Below are 25,773 nucleotides of genomic sequence, written 5' to 3'. Positions count from 1 at the left end.
ACTTTGCTGGGAGGCTCTTTAATGATTTCTTGCTTTGGGTTCAAAGTTTCCATTGAACACCTTCACTGATACACTTTGCCGCATCCTAATACACTTTGGCACTGAATCTGGGCCTTTTCTCACCGCTGATACTCTTTAAACTGTCCCATCGCCCCCTTTCTGCCTTTTAATGCAAAAATAACTGCTGCTAATGTCCTCCGTGGCCTTTGGAACGCTATCGGCGTTGGCTGATAAAAAATGGTACTAAAATGATGAACAACTGCTAACTGGTGGAAGACTGGATGCGGGAGGCACACCGAGGCCAAATCCTGCAATTTGGAGCTATTTCGGGCCTAGAGCGATCAAATATGGACTAAAGAATGCCATGTTTCTTTTGGAGGCGGGGCGGGCACGGGCGCCGAACTATTTAAAAGAAAATGGCCCTTTTCCCTCCTATAAGGCAAAAAATGCTTTAAACGTGAAAATCCATCAAAATTTGGGCGGGAGCGATTACTGTTCATAAGATTGAATGCTGGCCGTTGGATCCGATGCGGGCCGATCCAACGGCTGGCGCTAAATCGCATCAGGGCGGACCATTGGTCCCAACACATAAAACCTCCAAATAGCGATGACCCTGGTGGACCCAAAATGCTTATAGGCTCCTTCTTTATGGAGATCGGGTCCGGCCCATCGAAGCTTTCATATCGGCGGATTTGGTAAAAATGGGTGAGCGGACCCGAAATACTATATGCTGCACTTCATAGATTTTTGGATCCAGGATATAGGAGCACACAGTGCGGACCCTTTCGGACCCGATATGCCTTTATGCTACGCTTTATTACTTTTTGGCTCCGCTGGTCGGAGCCATATAGAATTGATGCGATTAAATATGGGCCATTGATCTCTGGGCCTGAATGGGCGGCTGAGATTAACTCGACAATTCGCTATCGGCGGGGTCATGGGGTTGCCACATAGAAACGCCGAAACCCATCGGACCCGATAAGTTATATAGGCCCTCTTTATTTTATTTCGGGTCCGACCCATCGGCGGAACCCAAATCGGCAGTTTTAATAGTGGAATGGGTCTGCGGACCCGAAAACCCTTAACACTGCATTTGATAACTCATCGGCTCCGCCAAATCGGAGCAGTATATGGGGTGATGCGAAGTGGGGGTCTGCGCGACAAGATTTGGGTGGTCAGATCTGGGGCCCGATCCAACGGTCCTGGATCCGTCGGCGGATCGGTAGTCGGAGGGACCGGGGGGCAGCACACATAGAATTGCCGAAATATGGCGGACCCGAAATCCTTTGCAAGCCCTTTATTATTTTTGAAATCGGGTCCGGCCCGGGCTTTCGGTAATGCAACATAGAGTTAACACATTATATCGCCCGACCTCTGACAGCGATATTGTGTCGGAGGGAGGGCACATGTCTTCGGAGGGTTTCCAAATATGCTTGTTATATGCCACTTCCCCCTCCCGATAGCGATATCGCATCGGAGGGGGACAAAATAGATCCTTTTCTCATCGGAGCATGCATTTTATTAAAATGCAAAGGAAAAATGAATTCGGAGGGGTAGCCTTTGGTGTTTCGGATGGATTCTAAGGCATCGGAAGGGGTCTGATGGCCAAAAAGGGAGGATTTTTTCATTTGTAGAAGGTTTTTAATGATTTTTGCATGGTTTTTGGCAACTTTCATGCCTTGGAAGGAGTCCAAAGGCATTTAGGAGGAATGTGATGTGTTTTGAGAGGGTTTAGTGACCAAAGAGGGTTTCATGCCTTATAAAGGCAAACCAAGGCCAAAGAGATGATTTTTATACATGTGAAGGGAAACTATGCAAAGGAATGAGTCCTTATGCATTTGGAAGATGGTTAGAGGGGTCAATGAGGGTTCTTGCTGAGTTTCAGATAAACTTAGCAATTCCCGAGGATATATATGGTTATTTTTCAACCAGGGGGAAGGGATAAGTATACAGGGGAGTTATATACATAGTTTTAGTAGGGGAAGGGGAAATAGATAGGGAGTTACATAATAAAGTTAGTAGTTAATATGATAATGATGAGAAAAAGCGCTAACAATGATGTCTTAGGCTATCAATGGGGGAAAATGACTGATAGAAGAAGTGTGAACATTCCTTGAGTGAAGCAGATCTTCACCAAGGCAAATGATATGGAGAATGATGAAATTAAGAGGTATCAAGCAGATCTTGACCTCTTTTAGGGGAAGTTAATGAGTGATTTGGGAAAGAGGAAGAAGGGGAAGTTAGACATGCCTCGCTTGAAGTCCTCCAACTGAAAAACCACCTTCAACTTGTGATATGATAGATATAACAATTGACAATATGAAATGGATCACAAGCCATGATTCTGCAACCACAAAGCTACCTACCCGACCTACTCACCTAGCATTTTCTCTTCTTTTCTGGTTTGGGTGCACTTGAACTAGCATACCCAGCTTTTCATTCTTTCTTGTTGCTTGTGCTCCTATCTAATTCTACACTTATTTTAGCCAGGGGCTCAGATTAAGCTGTTGAGCACCCTTGTTTCTCTACCTATCTACAAATCTGCCAAGATTAAGCTGTTTGGACATATATTTATTCTCTATATTCTAAAACAAGAAATTGAAACCTAGGGAGGCCAAGATTAAACTGTTTGGCTTACCCTTAACTGAAAACTAATCAAAATGGATTACTTATCAAAACTGGAACAATGCAGTAGCATTAAAACTGGCACACCTTCATGGATACTTCTCTGGTCATCTGTAGCAAATATGGAGCATTGCAACATGCATAGTACGACATATTTGGCATGTAAAAATGTCAATCATGAAAGATGATTAACCTTCTACAGCAGGAGGGTAACAGTGGCTCCACTTGGGGATGGCTTTTCCTTGTGACAAGCCAAGAACAGCAGGTCAGAATGCCTTGATCCTCAATTGTTGCTGTACTCTGAAAACTTCCCTTCGCTGGCTGCTTTATTTATATATATGATAGCATACTTGAGGAGCTTAGGGCCTTCTCTTCGGGCTTCAACTGCAGCAAGCTTGCTATCCAAATAGAAAATTGAAATCCTACCTACCTACTCTAATCAGCACTTAGTTTGCTGGTTAGGTGAAATGAAACAGCCAATGCAGCCACTTAAGTATTAAAAACATCAGTGAGCTTCGCTGCCTGTGCTTGCTGGTGCTTGAAATGGAGATCTTGCTATCAGATATAGCTTTGTTAATCTTTGAGAAGATCAGGAAACTGCTGACCTTCTTTGCTAAATCTAAACGCTGTACAAAAGGGTTCTGCAACATATATACATTATTGCTGAGCTGAAATAAACAACTGTGCAAAGGTTCAGGATTGTTATCATGCCTTTGAATTGGGAAATCACCAGCATCTTGATTTTGAGCCTTACAACCTGCTAATGGAGAAGAGCACTGACTTATTTCATCGCTCAGCCTGCCATCTAATGGATTGCACAAAACTTGGAGCGATACTTGCAACTCATTACAAACAGGCTCAGATGGCACTTGAAAGATTTGCACTTGCTACTCCTCCTTTTCTTTAAATTAATTCAGATGATTCAAAACAAAGAGGCAGAGAATCATCTGGGACTTCTTGATCACATGCTGTTGCTTCTGAGTCTTCTTCTTCAATCTGACATTCAATGGCACTCTGGGGCTGCAAATCTAGAGGTAATGCATCAGGAGCAAGGATTTGACTCTCCTCTAGATGGCCAATATCAACACTTGATGATACTTGGTTACAAACTGCATGATAATTATCCTTAATAAACTGAAAAGATTAAAAACAAAAAGGTAAAGTTCCTTCGCTGAAATCAAAATTCTCTGCTTTTTCCACCTCCTCTTCATAGCTGAAACAGGCAAGCTGACCACTGGGTTCAGGCTGCTGATCCTGAACTATGCTTTCTGCCAAAATAGGCTCTGACTCCTCTACAAGGCTGATTTGGACATTGGGCGCATAATCTTCATCATATTGGTGATATTTGGGCAGACAACTGAAAGAAGGAGAGCAATTATACTCATACAATAGATTGGGAGATTCATCCATATATTGCTCAGAAACTAAAGTTTCATCTTTGCAAGTAGTTTTTCTCTCAGCTCTTGCTCTGTTTCGCTTGGCAATCAGATTTGCCTCCACACTAGCAGCTATATTCTGCATGTCTGCTAAGTTTTGAGGGGCTCTTTCCCTCAGTTGATATGCCATGTCGGTATCAAAACCATCTGGGAATTTATACATAGCAAGATCAGGTGGAGGTTTGAGGTTCTGTGGGATTGCATTATAAACATTGTTAAATCTTGCACAATAGTCTAAGACAGGTTCTCGAGGGCCTCTTTTGATAGTATCATATTCTGATAATATGTGCAGGGGATCCTTATTTTTCTCCCATCTGTTAAGGAATGTTTGGTAAAGAGCCTCTGGATCAGCTATGGAATTTGCAGGAAGAGCTCTAAACCAGGGCCTAACATCACCTCTGAGACTTTGGACAAAAATCTTCATTCTTATAGCATCATCATCTATTTCATAAATCTCAAAATAGTCCTGCATTTTTTTGGTATGTTGCAGGGCTGTGTAAGAACCAGTTCCCTCAAAATAAGTGATTTTAGTTTGGTAATCCTGAGGCATAGCCCCTAGATTTGCAGGTAACTGTAAAGGTGTATAACGATTCACCATATTTGCCGAGAAAAATGGAACAACAGGAAGAAACAGAACAGCTGGAACAGCGGGGATGGAAGAGGAAATAATAGAAGGAGTTGGAATATAGCTTTGCTGAACTGTTTCAGAGGAAACTTAAATATTTTCTCTTTCAGGTTCGTTCCTCCAGTGGAGTCTTGATTGAAAATGATGTGGAGTCGCCAGGTGGATGACTTAACTTTGAAGTGCCTAATCTCTGTCCACCATCAAAGATCAGAACTAAACATGAAAAAGTTCTGAAGAAAAGGAGCACTTTCTCCAGAAAATGAGATTTTCTCTTTGGAGCCAGCTTCAAACTTATTTTTTGGAATTTTTTGAAGATGTCCCCAGTGGAGTCGCCATTATGTTATCACTCAGGTTATCCTTAAAGCTCCTTAAAGGATACGGCCGAGGTAACCACAAACCAATCTTTGGACTGCAAGTCCTAGCCTACCTGCAATCAGAGAGGGCTCTCTCTTTATAATTTAGCTTTGTTGAAGATGATATTAGGATAGCTAATGAGTTCAAGGGGGTTTTGTTTATGTTTGGTGGGATGGGGGATTCTTTCAAACAGAGTTGGGATGCATAGTGTGAGAAGTTCAAACCATTGGGCATGGAGTCGTGGATTAGGCTTGCTGTTGCGTTTTCTTGGTCACAAGAGGAATACAGAGCAGGATAGCTACACATAAAACAATATCAAGTTGGAATAAGGATGGAATGAAGATCAGTGAATGAAAGGAACTAAGTAGCTCTCATTATGCTAACAGAGGGAAGGTGAATGAATATTTATATAGGAGCAATCAAGGATTCCTAAACAACATTCATATATGAAGGAACTAGTGTAAATATGAGCCAATCAGTATTCATATTCAGGACTAATTCATAGGAAAACATAGATAAATCACAGAAATTGAGAACATAATACAACTAAGTGAGCTCTGAACTATTCTTTCTTTCTGCTATTTAGATAGTGAAACAATGATGGCATAAAACATATAAACTGTAAACAGAGATAAGAAACACTTATTGGGCTATGTAAAAGCGTTAGGATTCCATAGTCACTCTTCAGTCATTAAAACACAACAGTCAGTTCATCTCCCAAACATTCCAGCGATCTTTGATTATAGAGACTCTCAGAAAATACAATGCAAGTCTAGAGAGGAAGTTATCGACCAACCAACCCTTTTTCATAACAGAGGGTGGTTTAAATAGAAAAAATATATACAAACAACAGATCTGGGATAGATCTCCTCAAATAAATTCCTTTAACCTAATTTGTACAGAAGTAAATGGCAGAAATATCTATCTAACAGCTGCGCTGGGGCAACTGGCATCTCAAAATATCTATTACAGCAGATCTTAGGCAGATCTGAGGAAAATAAGTGCTTTAATCTATTTTACCTTGAAGTAAATGCTTAAAACATTTATATAAGTGCTGCGCTAGGGCAGCTGCCTCAAAAATGGATCAACATCTATCCTTATGGCTTTGTGCTGGCTCTTTCAGCCATAAGTGTGCTTTGAATTCATTCATCTGCGCCTGCAAGTGGTTCTGCTGCCTTAAGTGGCCAAAACTGTGAGTTGGTGAGCCTTTATGGCTCAAAGCTGCTTTATTCACTTTGCTGGGAGGCTCTTTAATGATTTTCTACTTTGGGTTCAAAGTTTCCATTGAACACCTTCACTGATACACTTTGCCGCATCCTGATACACTTCGGCACTGAATCTGGGCCTTTTCTCACCGCTGATACTCTTTAAACTGTCCCATCACCCCCTTTTTTCCTTTTAATGCAAAAATAACTGTTGTTAATGTCCTCCGTGGCCTTTGGAACGCTATCGGCACTGGCTGATAAAAAATGGTACTAAAATGATGAACAACTGCTAACTGGCGGAAGACTGGATGCGGGAGGCACACCGAGGCCAAAATCCTGCAATTTGGAGCTATTTCGGGCCTGGAGCGATCAAATATGGACTAAAGAATGCCATGTTTCTTTTGGAGGCGGGGCAGGCACGGGCGCTGAACTGTTTAAAAGAAAATGGCCCTTTTCCCTCTTATAAGGCAAAAAATGCTTTAAACGTGAAAATCCATCAAAATTGGGGCGGGAGCGATTACTATTCATAAGATTGAATGCTGGCCGTTGGATCCGGCGCGGGCCGATCCAACGGTTGGCGCTAAATCTGTTAAACTCACATGGACAGTGAAAACAATAGGAAAGATAAATCATTCAATACAATTTTTATTAACATAAGATACACATTTATAGTACAATACGTGACTCTTGGGATTCAGATCCCAAGGTCTCTTGGACTGCTTAGTCTTTTCGAATTCCACACTAACCCTTTAGGATTAGGTGTCCAACATTCCCCCCCTTAATCCGAAGGGTTATGTATGAGTCCAAGAAGAGAGCTGTAATACAACATGTGCAAAAAAAATGCATGGTAGCACTGGGCTGATTGTGCTCTATGAAATGTTGGTATAAAGGGCGGTGGTTTAAGGATGACCACCAACACTGGAACGCTTAGTGCAGTTCCCGGAACTCTTCCAAAACTGGCAAGAAACTGAAGTTTTCTGCTAGAGGAAGTGATCCTATTGTTTTAAAGAGGGAAACCTTCAACCATAAAAGGGAGGTCTCACCCCGCATAAAAGGTAAAACTTCAACCTGAAAAGGGAAGTCTCAACCTGTGATGGTTTAAGGATAACCAACAACTCTGGAATGCAATTCTTGGAACTCTTCCAAAACTGGCAAGAAGCTGGTGCCTTCTGCTAGAGGAAGTGTTCTCAATCTGTGATCATAGGCATCTTTGTCTCTGGCTGCAACTCTGAAACTGGTGTGGCAGGTTGTGGCTCAAGCTTGCTTGATGTGACTTTGAAGCTTGTAGATGACCATCATTTCCCCCCCTGTCAGATACAAGGTGAGAAGATGGAGAAAACTCAACTGCAAGACTGTTCAGTACTCTGGAACAAGTTCTGACATGTGTTTGGAATATCTTCTTGGCTATTGATGCCCATTGCCAAGAAGCGATCCATCCAAGATGAATCTTTGTTCTTGCAGGACGTTTGTTTCTGAAGCATCTGTGTGAAGAATGGCTGGTTTTATGACAGTGCTTACATGGATGAAGATCAAAACAGTGATCTTTCAGATGGCCAACTCGATCACAGTGTTGGCATTTCACGATCTGTTGTTGTTGTTGTTGTTGCTGTAGAAGAGGGGCAGAATCTGGAACAACTGGAGGTGAACTGTCATGAGAAGCAGGTGAACTGTCATCAATGAATCCAACACTCTGAAACTGAATGGGCTTGGCATAGTCTGGAATATGAAAGGACAAGTCCTTGTCATATCCAAGACCAGTTTTGTGCTTGTTGTGGACAAGCTGTTCCCAAGGTCTGATGATGGGCTTGGGAAGTGCAGACTGAACCTCTGCATCTGCATGTAACTTTGCTGCTTTATCTGAATGAACTGTAACATTATTGACTTGCTGTTTATGGGAGTCTGCTTCGTTGTTCTGAACAGAAACAGGTTCAGAATGATGACTCCACTGGTGTAATTCTTCCTGCTGTAGCTTTGTTTCAAGCTGCAAAAACTCAATATTCTCATGTGCAGTTTGCAGAGAGGTTTGGATGTCAAAGAGAGTTTCTTTGTTAACTTTGACTATCTCATCAACAGTGGAATGAATTGGGATATTCAATAACTTTAATGCATCTTCAAGTCTGGCCATTTTCGTCAATGTCACTTAAAAAACACAACTGAGTAAGCTGGATGTTACCAAGAATGAACTGGAGCATAACATCACCAATGCAAAAAAAATATATAAATGTGAAGATGAGCGCTGTCCTCAACTTGAAACTTCAGAGCATCTAGCTGCTATGGAAATCATGCAAAATCTCTACAAGAAACGTCTTCTGCACTTCAGGAATCTGAGTGGTTGAGAATCAATTTGGAAAAATGGTTGGATGATGAGTACTGCCGTGAGATTTCCAGTGAAGAGATCAGCAAGCGCTGTGAAAAAGTCTATTACTACTGCTTAATGAAAAATCAAGCAGACCTTGGTGAGATTTTGATGCATAAACTTAAAAACATTGTCTTTCAAAGAAAGTTTTCATAGAGCGTTTTCAGCATCTAATGCTGCTCTGGTAACACCTTATAATATACCAAAAATATTTTAGAAGTATATTGAGGATAATAAAGAATGGTTTTACATGAGACTAGATTCACAATTTTAAGCTGCGGGACTGCAGAGCATGGCAAACCAGGAATATGGAGAACCCAAAAAAAAAATGGAAATGCCTCTGGTCAGCCACAGCATTTTGCATTGAAGGGATCACCTTTACCAAATCAATCTGAAAGGATGATGTTTTAGAACAACGCCTGACTTATTCTGTATACGTTACTCACAGCATCTTCTGCACATCATAACTGCCGTTGAGGGAATCCATTGCAAACAATCGTTTCTCACAATGATGCATCGATGAACAAATTTCGTTGATTTCTTAGTGTATTTATTACTCCACTACGGTACAATGTTTCTGTAGTTTCCAGCCTCGTTCTCCTGAACTGAAATTGAAGGTAAAGAGCTCGAAATGATCATAGACGGTGAAGATATAAAAGCATGCACATGTAAACTCTGTAAACACTATCTGCCTTCAGAGGCATAGCATGCCAAACTGTTTCTTATTGATGTTCAACACTAGACTGACTTTTGACACCTCTGTCAAAAACAAAGCTGAAGACGAGATAAAAGCAGCAATTTGATTGTCTCGCACCACAAAACCTAAGAATCAACAGTGGTGCTTCAGTAGCATGTATTGTATTTAACTAAATGTACAGAGGGCTGTGAAAATGTAAGACGTGCAGCAGGATCGCCGAAAAAGTGGCAAATTAGTGATATGGGCATTTCAATCTGCATGAGCAATTCTGGCCTTGTATCGATCTCAGATTCAAACCAGAACACCTTTATCTCCAACACACGACTTTTACCAACGCATAACCACCATTCAAAACTGTTGATAAATGCACCTTTTTATATGCCCGGACTGCTAAAAATCATCTCGATTCATCCCAGATAACCGCTTAATCTGATCATTTACTCGACGATCTAGTTCATTCTTGTCAATCTACGAAAAGGAACGCTGGATCCCGCTAAGCCTCCTCCAAAAACGCCAAACAAACCAGCTTTCAACCAATTACTATCGGATAAATTACATGGAAAAGATACGAATCGATTTCTCTGTATATCTCGAAATTTTTAATATTTGGCCTCCACACACAGCAATCCCACACAGCTCAGCTTTCGGTAATATGAAGCGTTTCCCCTTTTTTTTTTAAGCATTAAGAAGACAGTATTTCCATAAATAACCCAGCATCGAGCTTATGACCAGCATATAGATTTCAACATGTTATGACGACTAAACTTTCCTCCACAAAAGGGCGTCCAAAACTTATTAAAACAACGTCCAAAACTTATTCAAAATTTATTCAAACAGCTACAACTACCCAAGACTTATGCAACCTCTTTCTCAAAGACAACATTAGCATGTTAAACTCACATAATATGCGCAGATGACCATGGCAAACAATGCTCATTCTTTACTTGAATAATTGACCGTGGATCACTCCAATATCGAAGTGATAGAAACAACAATTCTTTAATTACTTATCGAAAGATACGAACACCACCCTCTGACGAGCACACGCTATTAGCAGACGACGATAGCCAGAACTGGGGACCATCAGTACCAACAGACTGCATTTCTTTCATTACATTTTCGAAAGATACGCAGGACCACTGTTTGACGAATGCAATCGTTTACCCAAAAACAATTTTGATATCCAGAGACCATAAGTACGCCTACATACCGTCAGCGAATTCAAAACTCCATCGATGGGAAGGAATTGGCAGGTCCTCATTCAGATGTCCTCTCAATTACATGCTCTCAGAAAATCTACTATCAAAAGTCGAGAGCTGGTAATGAAAATACGAAAATTGAAGGCAACCTACACTTCTTAGCATACCACAGCTGAACGTTTTAACTTAACTTATAACATCTATATCATTGATAACAATCCGTCATTCAACTTACAACATGTAATTGAATACAATTAATATGCAGATTTCACTCTGCGCTTTCATTGTAATGTCCATGTTCGGGTCCCACCGTGATCGCCAGATGTTATTTGCAAACATAATACTCAGGGCCGACGGAAGACGAAACAATTGCGTGATTTTCGTCGATAATTTCCTCAGTATTCTGTCGTTTGTAGATAAAGATCAGCTTGAGCCTGGATGCGCTATTCTCATGCAGAATAAGGTCCTATCTGTCGTTGGACTCTTGCAGGATGAAGTTGATCCAATGGTATATTGGCATGTTCCTTACAGTTGTAATCATCGTAATCCGCAGAGTGGGCGAATGTCTTCCAGGAGGTCAGATGCGCAGGACAATCAAAGAGGCGCAGAGAATTCAATGAGGTGCAGAGAATCACGCAGAGGAACGCTGGAGCTGGAACGATTTTGGACAACAGGTGTGACAGATAGCCGTTTGAGGACAGAGCGCTCGCAGAGGCAGAGACAGCGCAGGACAGAGCAGCGTAATTATCATGAAACGCTCATGGACAGTGCAGACAGTACGCAGGAAAGGAATATGCACAGCCCAGGGAGTGCAGAGGGCGCAGTCAAGGTGTAACAGAAACGCACATTCAGATTTCCATAACGCACATTCAACAGGGCAGAGGCAGCATGTCAGGGGCGCTGGAAAAGAATATGGCAGAGGGCCAGGACTGACATGACATGCACATAACAGGCCACAGAAAAACAAGTGGCTCCGATACCATGTTAAACTCACATGGACAGTGAAAACAATAGGAAAGATAAATCGTTCAATACAATTTTTATTAACATAAGATACACATTTATAGTACAATACGTGACTCTTGGGATTCAGATCCCAAGGTCTCTTGGACTGCTTAGTCTTTTCGAATTCCACACTAACCCTTTAGGATTAGGTGTCCAACAAAATCGCATCGGGGCAGACCATTGGTCCCAACACATAAAACCTCTGAATAGCGATGAACCTGGCGGACCCGAAATGCTTATAGGCTCTTTCTTTATGGAGATCGGGTCCGACCCATCAGAGCTTTCATATCGGCGGATTTGGTAAAAATGGGTGAGCGGACCCGAAATACTATATGCTGCACTTCATAGCTTTTTGGCTCTGGGATATAGGAGCACACAGTGCGGACCCTTTCGGACCCGATATGCCTTTATGCTGCGATTTATTACTTTTCGGCTCTGTTGGTCAGAGCCATATAGGAGTGATGTGATTAAATATGGGCCGTTGATCTTTGGGCCTGAATGGGCGGCTGAGATTAACTCGACAATTCGCTATCAGCGGGGTCATGGGGTTGCCACATAGAAACGCCGAAACCCATCGGACCCGATAAGTTATACAGGCCCTCTTTATTTTATTTCGGGTCCAACCCATCGGCGGAACCCAAATCGGCGGTTTTAACAGTGGAATGGGTCCGCGGACTCGAAAACCCTTAACACTGCATTTGATCATCGGCTTCGCCAAATCGGAGCAGTATATGGGGTGATGCGAAGTGGGGGGCCATGCGACGAGATCTGGACCGTCAGATCTGGCGCCCGATCCAACGGTCCTGGATCCGTTGGTGGATCGGCAGTCGGAGGGACCAGGGGGCAGCACACATAGAATTGCCGAAATATGGCGGACCCGAAATCCTTTGCAAGCCCTTTATTATTTTTGAAATCGGGTCCGGCCCGGGCTTTCGACAATGCAACATAGAGTTAACACATTATATCGCCCGACCTCCGACAGCGATATCGCGTCGGAGTGAGGGCACATGTCTTCGGAGGGTTTCCAAATATGATTGTTATATGCCACTTCCCCCTCCTGATAGCGATATCGCATCGGAGGGGGACCAAATAGATCCTTTTCTCATCGGAGCATGCATTTTATTAAAATGCAAAGGAAAAATGAATTCGGAGGGGTAGCCTTTGGTGTTTCGGATGGATTCTAAGGCATCGGAAGGGGTCCGATGGCCAAAAATGGAGGATTTTTTCATTTGTAGAAGGTTTTTAATGATTTTTGCATGGTTTTTGGCAACTTTCATGCCTTGGAAGGAGTCCAAAGGCATTTAGGAGGAATGTGATGTGTTTTGAGAGGGTTTAGTGACCAAAGAGGGTTTCATGCCTTATAAAGGCAAACCAAGGCCAAAGAGATGATTTTTATACATGTGAAGGGAAACTATGCAAAGGAATGAGTCCTTATGCATTTGGAAGATGGTTAGAGGGGTCAATGAGGGTTCTTGCTGAGTTTCAGATAAACTTCGCAATTCTCGAGGATATATATGGTTATTTTTCAACCAGGGGGAAGAGATAAGTATACAGGGGAGTTATATACATAGTTTTAGTAGGGGAAGGGGAAATAGATAGAGAGTTACATAATAAAGTTAGTAGTTAATATGATAATGATGAGAAAAAGTGCTAACAATGATGTCTTAGGCTATCAATGGGGGAAAATGACTGATAGAAGAAGTGTGAACATTCCTTGAGTGAAGCAGATCTTCACCAAGGCAAATGATATGGAGAATGATGAAATTAAGAGGTATCAAGCAGATCTTGACCTCTTTTAGGGGAATTTAATGAGTGATTCGGGAAGGAGGAAGAAGGGGAAGTTAGACATGCCTCGCTTGAAGTCCTCCAACTGAAAAACCACCTTCAACTTGTGATATGATAGATATAACAATTGACAATATGAAATGGATCACAAGCCATGATTCTGCAACCAGAAAGCTACCTACCCGACCTACTCACCTAGCATTTTATCTTCTTTTTGGTTTGGGTGCACTTGAACTAGCATACCCAGCTTTTCATTCTTTCTTGTTGCTTGTGCTCCTATCTACTTCTACACTTATTTCAGCCAGGGGCTCAGATTAAGCTGTTGAGCACCCTTGTTTCTCTACCTATCTACAAATCTGCCAAGATTAAGCTGTTTAGACAGATATTTATTCTCTATATTCTAAAACAAGAAATTGAAACCTAGGGAGGCCAAGATTAAGCTGTTTGGCCTACCCTTAACTGAAAACTGATCAAAATGGATTACTTATCAAAACTGGAACAAAGCAGTAGCATTAAAACTGGCCACCTTCATGGATACTTCTCTGGTCATTTGTAGCAAATATGGAGCATTGCAGCATGCATAGTACGACATATTTGGCATGTAAAAATGTCGATCATGAAAGATAATTAACCTGCTGCAACAGGAGGCTAATAGGAGGAGCTAGCTCTAAAAACCTTGAACTCCAACCTTGATATAGTGGTGTTGAAAGCAGACAAGGGAGGAGCTAGCTCTAAAAACCTTGAACTCCAACCCTGATATAGTGGTGTTGAAAGCAGACAAGGGAGGAGCTAGCTCTAAAAACCTTGAACTCCAACCCTGATATAGTGGTGCTGAAAGGAGACAAGGGAGGAGCTAGCTCTAAAAACCATGAACTCCAACCCTGATATAGTGGTGTTGAAAGCAGACAAGGGAGGAGCTAGCTCTAAAAACCTTGAACTCCAATCCTGATATAGTGGTATTGAAAGCAAACAAGGGAGGAGCTAGCTCTAAAAACCTTGAACTCCAACCCTGATATAGTGGTGTTGAAAGCAGACAAGGGAGGAGCTAGCTCTAAAAATCTTGAACTCCAACCCTGATATAGTGGTGTTGAAAGTAGACAAGGGAGGATCTAGCTCTAAAAACCTTGAACTCCAACCCTGATATAGTGGTGTTGAAAGCAGACAAGGGAGGAGCTAGCTCTAAAAACCTTGAACTCCAACCCTGATATGGTGGTGTTGAAAGTAGAAAAGGGAGGAGATAGCTCTAAAAACCTTGAACTCCAACCCTGATATAGTGGTGTTGAAAGCAGACAAGGGAGGAGCTAGCTCTAAAAACCTTGAACTCCAACCCTGATATAGTGGTGTTGAAAGCAGACAAGGGAGGAGCTAGCTCTAAAAACCTTGAACTCCAACCCTAATACAGTGGTGCTGAAAGGAGACAAGGGAGGAGCTAGCTCTAAAAACCATGAACACCAACCCTGGTATAGTGGTGTTGAAAGCAGAGAAGGGAGGAGCTAGCTCTAAAAACCTTGAACTCCAACCCTGATATAGTGGTGTTGAAAGCAAACAAGGGAGGAGCTAGCTCTAAAAACCTTGAACTCTAGCCCTGATATAGTGGTGTTGAAAGCAGACAAGGGAGGAGCTAGCTCTAAAAATCTTGAACTCCAACCCTGATATAGTGGTGTTGAAAGCAGACAAGGGAGGAGCTAGCTCTAAAAACCTTGAACTCCAACCCTGATATAGTGGTGTTGAAAGCAGACAAGGGAGGAGCTAGCTATAAAAACCTTGAACTCCAACCCTGATATAGTGGTGTTGAAAGCAGACAAGGGAGGAGCTAGCTCTAAAACCTTGAACTCCAACCCTGATATATTGGCGTTGAATGCAGACAAGGGAAGAGTAGCTCTAAAAACCTTGAATTCCAACCTTGATATAGTGGTGTTGAAAGCAGACAAGGGAGGAGCTAGCGCTAAAAACCTTGAACTCCAACCCTGATATAGTGGTGTTGAAAGCAGACAAGGGAGGAGCTAGCTCTAAAAACCTTGAACTCCAACCCTGATATAGTGGTTTTGAAAGTAGACAAGGGAGGAGCTAGCTCTAAAAACCTTTAACTCCAACCCTGATATAGTGGTGTTGAAAGAAGACAAGGGAGGAGCTACCATTATCATGAACAAAAGTGACTACACTGAAAAAATGCTAGATCACTTAAATAATAATGGCTAGTACAGAAAACTGAACAAAAACCCATTAAATAAGATCTCCAAAAAAGTATGCGAGCTAATCAAAACCAGTAAGATACAAGACAACAAAAATCTCATAGTTAACAATCCTTACACACCAAGAATTTATGGAGCCCCAAAAATTCACAAGGAAAATGTTCCTCTTAGACCTATAGTAAATATGATTAATGGACCTACATACCATCTAGCAAAACACCTAGCAAAGAAACTAAAACCGCTAGTAGGAAACACAAACTCTTTTGTCAAAGACTCAACCCAGTTCATTGAAGAAATCAAGAACATCAAACTTGATCAAAATGACATTTTGGTTAGTTTTGATGTCACCTCACTATATACCAATATCCCCATTAATGATGCCATGGAGGTCATCTACAAACTGACAGATCCAGACACATCAAAGCTCATAGAGGTTTGCCTAAGTTCAATTTTTTTCAGCTTCAGAGAAGAGATCTATGAAAAAACATGTGGAGTCGCTATGGGGTCACCTTTGTCCCCTATCATTGCCAACTCATTTATGGAAGAATTTGAAAACAAAGCCCTTATGACTGCACCCCTAAAACCTAAATTATGGAAAAGATATGTGGATGACACATTCATCATATGTGTCATCCGCATATGATGAATATTGTAAACCTCGTCTTCTATGATACATCTGTGGATTTGAAGATCATATCTTGTGTGAAAAATATATATGTCAATATAGGAGAACTGTGCACTGCACTGAACAATGAGCCTCCTCTCCCGAGATGGTAAATGTACTGGTAGTTTTCCTGCTACCAAATAATTTTCCACATCTACATACTATGGTGTTTTAACCATTATGGAAAATAGATGTTCATATGGAAATTGATCTTCCCCAGGTGAAGAGTCGGACATTACGGGAATTCTGGATAGAAAATATGCAACCAAATTCTCTTTTTCGAGTCTATCTTTTATGGTAATATTAAATTCATGTAATAAAAAAACCATCGTGTTATTCGACCATTAGTAACAGTTTTATTAGATAAATATCTAATGGTATAATGATAGGTATATGTGTCATCAAGGTTTTTAGAGCTAGCTCCTCCCTTGTATTAATGGAAGGGTTGATTAAAGATAAGTTGATTCCAAATCACTGTGCCAAAACTGAACTATTGTGGATCTAATTGATTTACGATTAATATTTTTGTTGAATCTATATGCGTATGCTTATGTTCTGGGTTAATGAAAATCTGTATCTCTTTTGAATGCACACACTGGTTATCTTGATCAAATGTTTGTTTAAAGACCATCATAAGTAGATCTAATCTATAATAACTCATTAAGTAATTAGTCTTGAGGAATAGCGCTGGTTCAAATCTGTGCGGAAGCAGAGTAGCGAGAGGCTACTAAACGGTGCGCGAAATCTCCAGACCACATCAAGACAGCCCAAGGGTGTGGAAAACTGGTTCCAACGCCCTCCCCTGCTACCTCGGGTGAGACTTCAGTGCACGCTCCACGGGTTGTTGCCAAAAGGGTTGTGTTGAAGCCCCGAAAATCGGGTCGACAACAAGGGGGATACCCACCCAGTCCGGACTTGGTTGGTAGCTCCTTATCCGTTTGGTATAGCGGGTCCGACTGGGGATAATCGGACCAGTTTCCCAATCTAAGGGTGTGTGTGTGTGTAGGGTTGGATGATGCTGATCTAAGAGTGCTTAAAGATAATTTAATTCAAACTTTTAAACTAACTCTATGCTATTGTAATCTAATGAGAAACAATACATCTAATCTATGCTAACCCGGGGTGAATTTCTTCTATTATGCGATCTAAAGAGATTTCAAACAATAACTGGTAATAAAGATCATTCAGCTATCATAAGAATAGAAATCAATTAAGATAAACCATTTTGCATAAAAAGTTAGGCAAAACAGTTGTGAACAACATATCGCATAATAAGTTATTCATATATTAAACATAAATACATGACTCCACCGTACAGAAGTGCCAAATGATAACTCATACATTCATGCAGTAACATATAAACAACTGTAAACTGTATATCACTTTAAGAATATAAGCAGAAATGGCCAAGAGATAAAAGTACCATTTATGACTAATCCTACCCATAAAGTTCAAGCAAAAACGATTTATCTCTACTTGTTCTAACATCTACTAAGAGTACAAAAGTGCAACATCAGTAGCAGACATTAAAATGTAAACATTAATAAATCTCGATCCATCCATTCATCAAAACCTCCTCTGAGGGTGCAGAAGTGCATGTTCCAAGGACAAGTTTTTGACAAATTTCTGGACCCCTCTACAAATGCAACGAGAAGGGTTAAAATACTACTTCCTAATTCTAATAATAGTGTTTTTACAAAATTTAGGATGTGGTTTTCAAATGACCGTCCTTTTTCTAATCTAATTTAAAAGAAAGAACAACATTCTAAAATAAGGCTACTTCTGAACTTGGTCCTTAAAGCTGCAAGTGTTCATCATGGGCTTGAGGAGAGTCGGATGGCTGATTTCTGCGCTGAGCTGGGCTGCGAAAACAGAATCTATGAGAGCTGGCACTACTTTTTCAGCCGCGTTTATGATGCATTTCACAGTCATCCATTGACTATGCAGCTTGACCAAGTATGCCCAGTAATACTCCCAATTCAACCTGTTTAATGCTTGGATCGCTTTTCCCTTTTCCTGTGCCTTCTTTCACTGTATAACATGAATCTTTGGAGGTCATCTGGAGACAACTTCGACCGAGCTTCCCGCAAAATTTCTTGGAGTGAGCTTCTACTCTGAAACAAATCATCAAACAAATCTTTCTTTCCAACGAATACTTTTGTTTTGACGTTCGTAGTGAAATCTTGGGCAACATCATTTGGGTCAAATGACCTTGCTGGGAATTTAAATAATTGTAGACACGTCACATTCTCCACTTTGGTGAAAGCGTGTCCTACATCGAACAATGAAAAGGCCCCACAAGCTACAGGAAACTGAGGCCATATGGCCTTCTTTTCGTCTTTTAGGTCTTTGGTCAGGTCGCCTTCTGAACAGGTTTGATAAGCAATTTCCCGAGCCAAAAGTTTATCGGGGATATACAGAGGCAAGACATGAGGAGGTATAGTGCTTCCAAACACTCTAATATAGGTGAACCATTCTTCCCCGAACCATCTTGCGATGGGGATGATGTCTATCTGTGCCTCGGGTGAGCACCTCGGGGGGTCTTCATCATACATCATTCTATACAAGGGTAAGATAAGCTCATGACAAATCTGGTAGAAGTGCAGGACGAATTGAGAATCCCATAACACCTTATGATAAACATGGATAGCTAATGGGTCATGGGTAGTCCATTTCCACCCCATAGTGGGAAATTTAGACACATAACAAATAGAATCCATAACATAAGCAGACAGATAAAAAGGAGGATAGATCCTTTGAGACAAGGATCTTTTAGATCGGTAATTGATAATAGCTGTGTATAGATTATCAGAAAAGATCTTAGCCCAATCCATAATATCGGCATTTGTGGCAACATCTATTAGTGGTAGCCATTCAGACGAAAACTTATTGATATCCGGCATCCCAAACAATCTACAAAGCATGGCCGCAGCAAAACAATACGGAGAGGTGAGGGAACCAGTGCTGTACATACCATTTTTATCTTTTTTGATCGGCTCCTCTTTTCTGGACCAATCTTTGGTGGTCTCTTCTAGGCTTGGGTTTTTTGCCGCAAATTTCTTAACGAATTGTGCATTGTAAGTCGCCTGCGGTTTAGGAAGATGATACATAAGCTTTAAATATTGCGCAGCGAATGATCCGATGAGCCCATGTCCTTGAACCTTGAATTGTCTGTTGTTCATCTCTGCATTGTCAAGTATCCACTTGATCATATCCGTATATGGTAGAATTTTGGGCCTTGCTGCTATCCGGTGAAGAAATGAACATGCTAGCTCCTCTAAGGATGCCTCGGAAGAGCGTTGTGAACCTGCGACAACATCAACCTTCATTATTCTAGGATTTTCTTCTTCAAGCAGCCTGTACATGCTTTCCCATGTCGATATCCCTGCATCTCTGTTACAGGCTGTGTCTGTATACAAAGGTGCCATCTCCTTCGTCTTTTCCTTCACCTCAGAGCCTTGAGCTTTATTTTTCTTTCCCATTTCTTCCTGCGTTTGGCTTTGAATCGTCTTAGCTCTTCGTTCCTGCAGATTATGAGTGAAATGGAAATGACTGATCAAGAAAGGTGATGGGAGAGTTTTAAATGCAACAGATATATCAAATATGCCACCTTACGTGAAGTAATCCTTTACAAAAGCACGCGTCCTCATTTCAATTAATAGCTGACAATTAATTCATTTACTATCATTAAAAACGCATGATCTTGAGTCAGATTATGGTAAGTGTATTTTCTTTGAATGGCGTGCCTGAGGGATTATGATTTGCTTACGTAACATCGCAGATCACACCATCGCAAATCGCACCATCGCAGATCGCGCGAACATAATATCGCAGCGATCTCAACATCGCAGGTTGCAGAAGTTTAAGGTTGGTTGAATCTTGTCAGCTCATTTCTGCGATATGAGATCTTGCGATTGGCATTATCGCAGATCGGTAAATATTGAAGTTTTTCTTTATGAGAATTACTTTATTGCGATGTGATATTATGCTTAACACGAGAGTCTTGCGCATACCGATATTATAGAGAAATGGAGGAATTTCTTATCTTTTTTGCAGCGCGGCTTTAAAGATATTTCCCTTATCATAGACTTAGGTTAAAAAATATTCAAAGGACCTTTCTAAGCTTTCGATGGTAACCTTATTTTGAATAAAGGAAACTCTTACTTTTTTCCTAAAATTTAACTAAGGGTCCCAATTCATTTAGTATTTTTGACAACACTTAAATGAACAAGGGGGGGGGGGTGTTTGCTGGCCACAAGAATTGGCGATTCACTTGGGAGAACCAGTTATCTCTGATCTTCTATTGACGTTTTCAAACTTTCGAATTTTTTTTTTTCTCAGAGAACTTAAAATTTATTATAAAAAGATAAAGCATATTATACTTCAAACTGTCAATGATATTTCGTTTCAACCTCTTTCTATTTTAATTACTTGTATTATCAGCTTGTCCTTGCATTTACATCAGCCATTACTTGGTCTTGTAAAACATAAAATAAAGTTTCCCCTGAGTGGCAGCCTTTTTAAATATGCTCCTTTGTCGCAGGTAGAGCCTCTGCTGCCAGTAGGCATCCATAGCCTCGACAGGGTTACCTATTACCCAGTAATGATCCTTTATCCTGCTAAGGATATTTACAACTTTTCAGAGAAAAACCCATTTTGACACTTTTTTCCTTTTTATTCTCTAAAGAACAATGTCTTGGTTTGGTGGCCAAATTATGACACAATCATTCACTTGATTTACACTTTTACTGAAAAAGCTGGCTCGTGATGAGACCCCTTGTCTTTTGATTGCAACAATCTTGAGTCGTTGCCCTGTTTTGGTGGACAGTATTGGCAAAGTCAACAATTTATAATATCTGTGATCATGATAAGCCGGCTCGTGATGAGACCTCTTATTCTTTGAGATATAGTGTTTTTTCGGATTGTTCCTCTGAATGTTGCGATTTCCTTTAGCAGGGAGGAAGTCAAATTTTCTTTCCTTAAGAAAGTTCTGGATGACAATGATAGAGTTTTTGGAAATGGCTGTTTCTACAGAGAATCTTTATTTTAGTATTGATACCTTTCATTGTACTGACATAAAACAATTTCTTCACTAAGATAGCTTTCTTCAAATTTCTTGGAGTTGAAACCAGTATCATATCTGGGTTAAAGTTCTATTGATAACAAAGATCAAGTTTCCAAAAGATTTGTTGTTCATAGAAGCAGAAGTTCAAAATCTTTGATAGAGAAAAGGTGTCTTTAGTAAATGTCAAATGTTGTTAACCATAGCAAATTTTATTATGGAGAAAAATATTTAACGAAATGAGAGGTAGACATTCCCTAGGGTTATGTACAGAATAGGGATAATATCTTCTCTTATTTTACCTACCAACTATTGAAAGTAAACCTAATAACCTAGCTAAATTACTCCTACTCCTATTCTAACTATATACAGAAGATTAACTAGGTGAAATGATATTTCCAGTGGAACCACCTCTTCATTTTTATTCCTACACGTATGTAACTTTCAAACATCAGTGTTAAGAACAAAATTTTTCTTGGACTATTAATGTTGGATGTGAAATAAGAATGTGTAACTTCAGTTGGAATTCTGTCTGAAATCTCTTTCTCACGAAAACTTCTTTCCAACTGGATACCTATTGGATCATAAAAATCAGGATGAATTTCTGTTATGGATTGATGATCTCGTAATAGGAAAGATGAAAAGCTAGGTTGCGAATATGATTTTTTAGTTTTAATGGCCTGTAACCTAATGTGGATTGAAGTTGAGCTTTTAGCAATTTCTTGTAAAAGGAAAGTTTCCATATATGAATCAATAAATAAATCAATGAAGAATAGATGGAAATTTCTGGAAAGAGATTTATCAATTGGCGCGAATTGCCGGTAAGTTTCGAAAGGTACTTTCCTTCGTTGATAGTGTTTTGGATGCCAAATAAGTTTTCTAAGGAAGTCTGATATTGATTGATCTTGGAATTGAAAAAGTTCTATACTTCCTTGACACAGTTTAGTTTTCCAAAATGGTAGCACATCTTTCGAATGTTCTTTGATAAGGTGCTCAATATACCACAGTAATCTGTCAAAAGTCTGAAAATTTAAAACACAATCCGATTTTGTACAAAATGAGTGCAAGTGAGAAAGAAAGAAATGATTATCTGTACAAATAGTGTTACAACACAACTGGGATTGACTTGGAATATCTTGTTTTTCACAAGAACTGGCCAGAATTATGGGATCCGAGCAATTTCGAATTCTGTCTTGTGAATCAGAAGACAAGTTATGATTGTGAACAGGCATGGAGGTTTCCTCATGATATGAATCATAGATCGGGGTATTGTCTTGGATAGTAAAATCATGCAAATGATCTTTTACTTTGAAATGAGGATTGACTGATATGATTTCTGCATTAGAATATCTCTCATTATCTGAGCTTCGTTGAGTTACTTGGGATAAATCAACAACATCATCGTTGTCAAAGTAGCTATCATAAATGATTTTACAGGTTTCCCTAGATTTCTCTTTTTCGTCATATATTTTCAGACAAGGAAGGTCAAGTGGTTCTTGTTTGAAAATGATAAAAGGATGTTCTATAGATGTCTTATTATCTTGAAAACCTAATGATGATTCATTTGAATAATCCTCTGTACTTTCTGAGATATCTTTAATATTGAGAGGGGAAAATTATCATCACTAAAAACATCAGGATAAAGAGAAAAATGCGATTCTAGAACAATGAATTTGAAAATATCATCATGGAAAAATATTTGTTCATCAGATTCATCATAGACATCGGGCTTTAGATCATACCTTTGTGTACTGATACTTTTTGAAAGAGAAATAGTTTGTTGTTCTAACCTTGGCATCTGCATTTGTTGATTTGCAACGATATTATCTGACCTTGTATCAAAGTCATCTCTTGGTTCCAAGGCAGGCTTTCCTACAGCATTCTCGCTTTTGTCTTCTTGCATTAGAGCATGCATGTCTCCTAGGTTTTGGGAACTTTCTTCATCATGGATGATTTGTATATTCAAATTGGAATCCTCATTCACATTAGAAGAAAATGAGACAAATCTTGAACTAATTTCTGCTTGATCAGACATAGGAGGCAGGGAATACTCAGCATAATTCGAAGGTTCTTCATCCACGAGTTCACTTTCAAGATCATACTTTAGACAATTAAGATGAAATCGCATATTAAAATCCCTAACAGATTCATCTTTTTTCCGTAGATAATCAATTTCATCATATACCTGGTCATAGTCATAACAATCAAATTCAAAAATTAAAATCTTGACGAATTGGTCCCAGCTATGAATTGATGCAACTGGGAGGGTTCTGCACCATTTTCTAGCTTCCGCCATGAATGTAAGAGTAAAAATTCTGCATAAAACGCCTTCATCAATTCTTTGAATATCCAAACTTGAAACTCCTTGAATAAATTGAAGAGCATGATTAAAAGCAGAAGAACTATTCTTACCATTGAATTTTACCTGAGACAAGAGTCTTACCACTTCAGGTGGAGTGTTGGAAGAGGTAGGAACATGGATGCAACTCCAAATGGGAAGTTTGTGAGTAGCCATCCTGATTCAGATGTTACAATTGAAAATCATTCCAACAGACACTATGTTCAGGCCCTCCTTCTAGCGCCAAATATGTTGAAGCCCCGAAAATCGGGTTGACAACAAGGGGGATACCCACCCGGTCCGGACCTTGGTTGGCAGCTCCTTATCCGTTTGGTATAGCGGGTCTGACTGGGGATAATGGGACTAGTTTCCCAATCTAAGGGTGTGTGTGTGTGTGTAGGTTTGGATGATGCTGATCTAAGAGTGCTTAAAGCTAATTTAATTCAAACTTTTAAACTAACTCTATGCTATTGTAATCTAGTGAGAAATAACACATCTAATCTACGCTAACCCAGGGTGAATTTCTTCTATTATGCGATCTAAAGAGATTTCAAACAATAACTGGTAATAAAGATCATTCAGCTATCATAAGAATAGAAATCAATTAAGATAAACCATTTTGCATAAAAAGTTAAGCAAAACAGTTGTGAACAGCATATCACATAATAAGTTATTCATATATTAAACATAAATACATGACTCCACCGTACAGAAGTGCCAAATGATAACTCATACATTTATGCAGTAACATATAAACAACTGTAAACTGTATATCACTTTAAGAATATAAGCAGAAATGGCCAAGAGATAAAAGTACCATTTATGACTAATCCTACCCATAAACTTCAAGAAAAAACGATTTATCTCTACTTATTCTAACATCTACTAAGAGTACAAAAGTGCAACATCAGTAGCAGACATTAAAATGCAAACATTAATAAATCTCGATCCATCCATTCATCAAAACCTCCTTTGAGGGTGCAGAAGTGCATGTTCCGAGGACAAGTTTTTGACAAATTTTTGGACCCCTCTCCAAATGCAATGAGAAGGGTTAAAATACTACTCCCTAATTTTTAAAATATGTGGTTTTCAAATGACCGTCCTTTTTCTAGTCTAATTTAAAAGAAAAAACAACATTCTAAAATAAGGCTACTTCTGAACTTGGTCCTTAAAGCTGCAAGTGTTCATCATGGGCTTGAGGAGAGTCGGCTGGTTGATTTCTACGCTGCGCTGGGCTGCGAAACCAAAATCTATGAGAGCTGGCACTACTTTTTCATCCGCGTTTATGATGCATTTCACAGTCATCCATTGACTATGCGGCTTGACCAAGTATGCCCAGTAATACTCCCAATTCAACCTGTTTAATGCTTGGATCGCTTTTCCCTTTTCCTGTGCCTTCTTTCCCTGTATAAAATGAATCTTTGGAGGTCATCTGGAGACAACTTCGACCGAGCTTCCCGCAAAATTTCCTGGAGTGAGCTTCTACTCTGAAACAAATCATCAAACAAATCTTTCTTTCCAACGAATACTTTTATTTTGACGTTCGTAGTGAAATCTTGGGCAACATCATTTGGGTCAAATGGCCTTGCTGGGAATTTAAATAATTGTAGACACGTCACATTCTCCACTTCGGTGAAAGCGTGTCCTACATCGAACAATGAAAAGGCCCCACAAGCTACAGGAAACTGAGGCCATATGACCTTCTTTTCGTCTTTTAGGTCTTTGGTCAGGTCGCCTTCTGAACAGGTTTGATAAGCAATTTCCCAAGCCAAAAGTTTATCGGGGATATACAGAGGCAAGACATGAGGAGGTATAGTGCTTCCAAACACTCTAATATAGGTGAACCATTCTTCCCCGAACCATCTTGCGATGGGGATGATATCTATCTGTGCCTCGGGTGAGCACCTCGGGGGGTCTTCATCATACATCATTCTATACAAGGGTAAGATAAGCTCGTGACAAATATGGTAGAAGTGCTGGACGAACTGAGAATCCCATAACACCTTATGATAAACATGGATAGGTAATGGGTCCTGGGTAGTCCATTTCCACCCCATAGTGGGAAATTTAGACACATAACAAATAGAATCCATAACATAAGCAGACAGATAAAAAGGAGGATAGATCCTTTGAGACAAGGATCTTTTAGACCGGTAATTGATAATAGCCATGTATAGATTATCAGAAAAGATCTTAGCCCAATCCATAATATCAGCATTTGTGGCAACAT

The sequence above is a fragment of the Pinus tabuliformis genome, chromosome 7 (genome assembly GCF_031772625.1).
Source record: "Pinus tabuliformis cultivar Carrire ecotype Pingquan chromosome 7, CPIR1, whole genome shotgun sequence".
NCBI lineage: Eukaryota > Viridiplantae > Streptophyta > Pinopsida > Pinales > Pinaceae > Pinus > Pinus tabuliformis.
Note: the sequence above shows the minus strand (reverse complement) of the source record.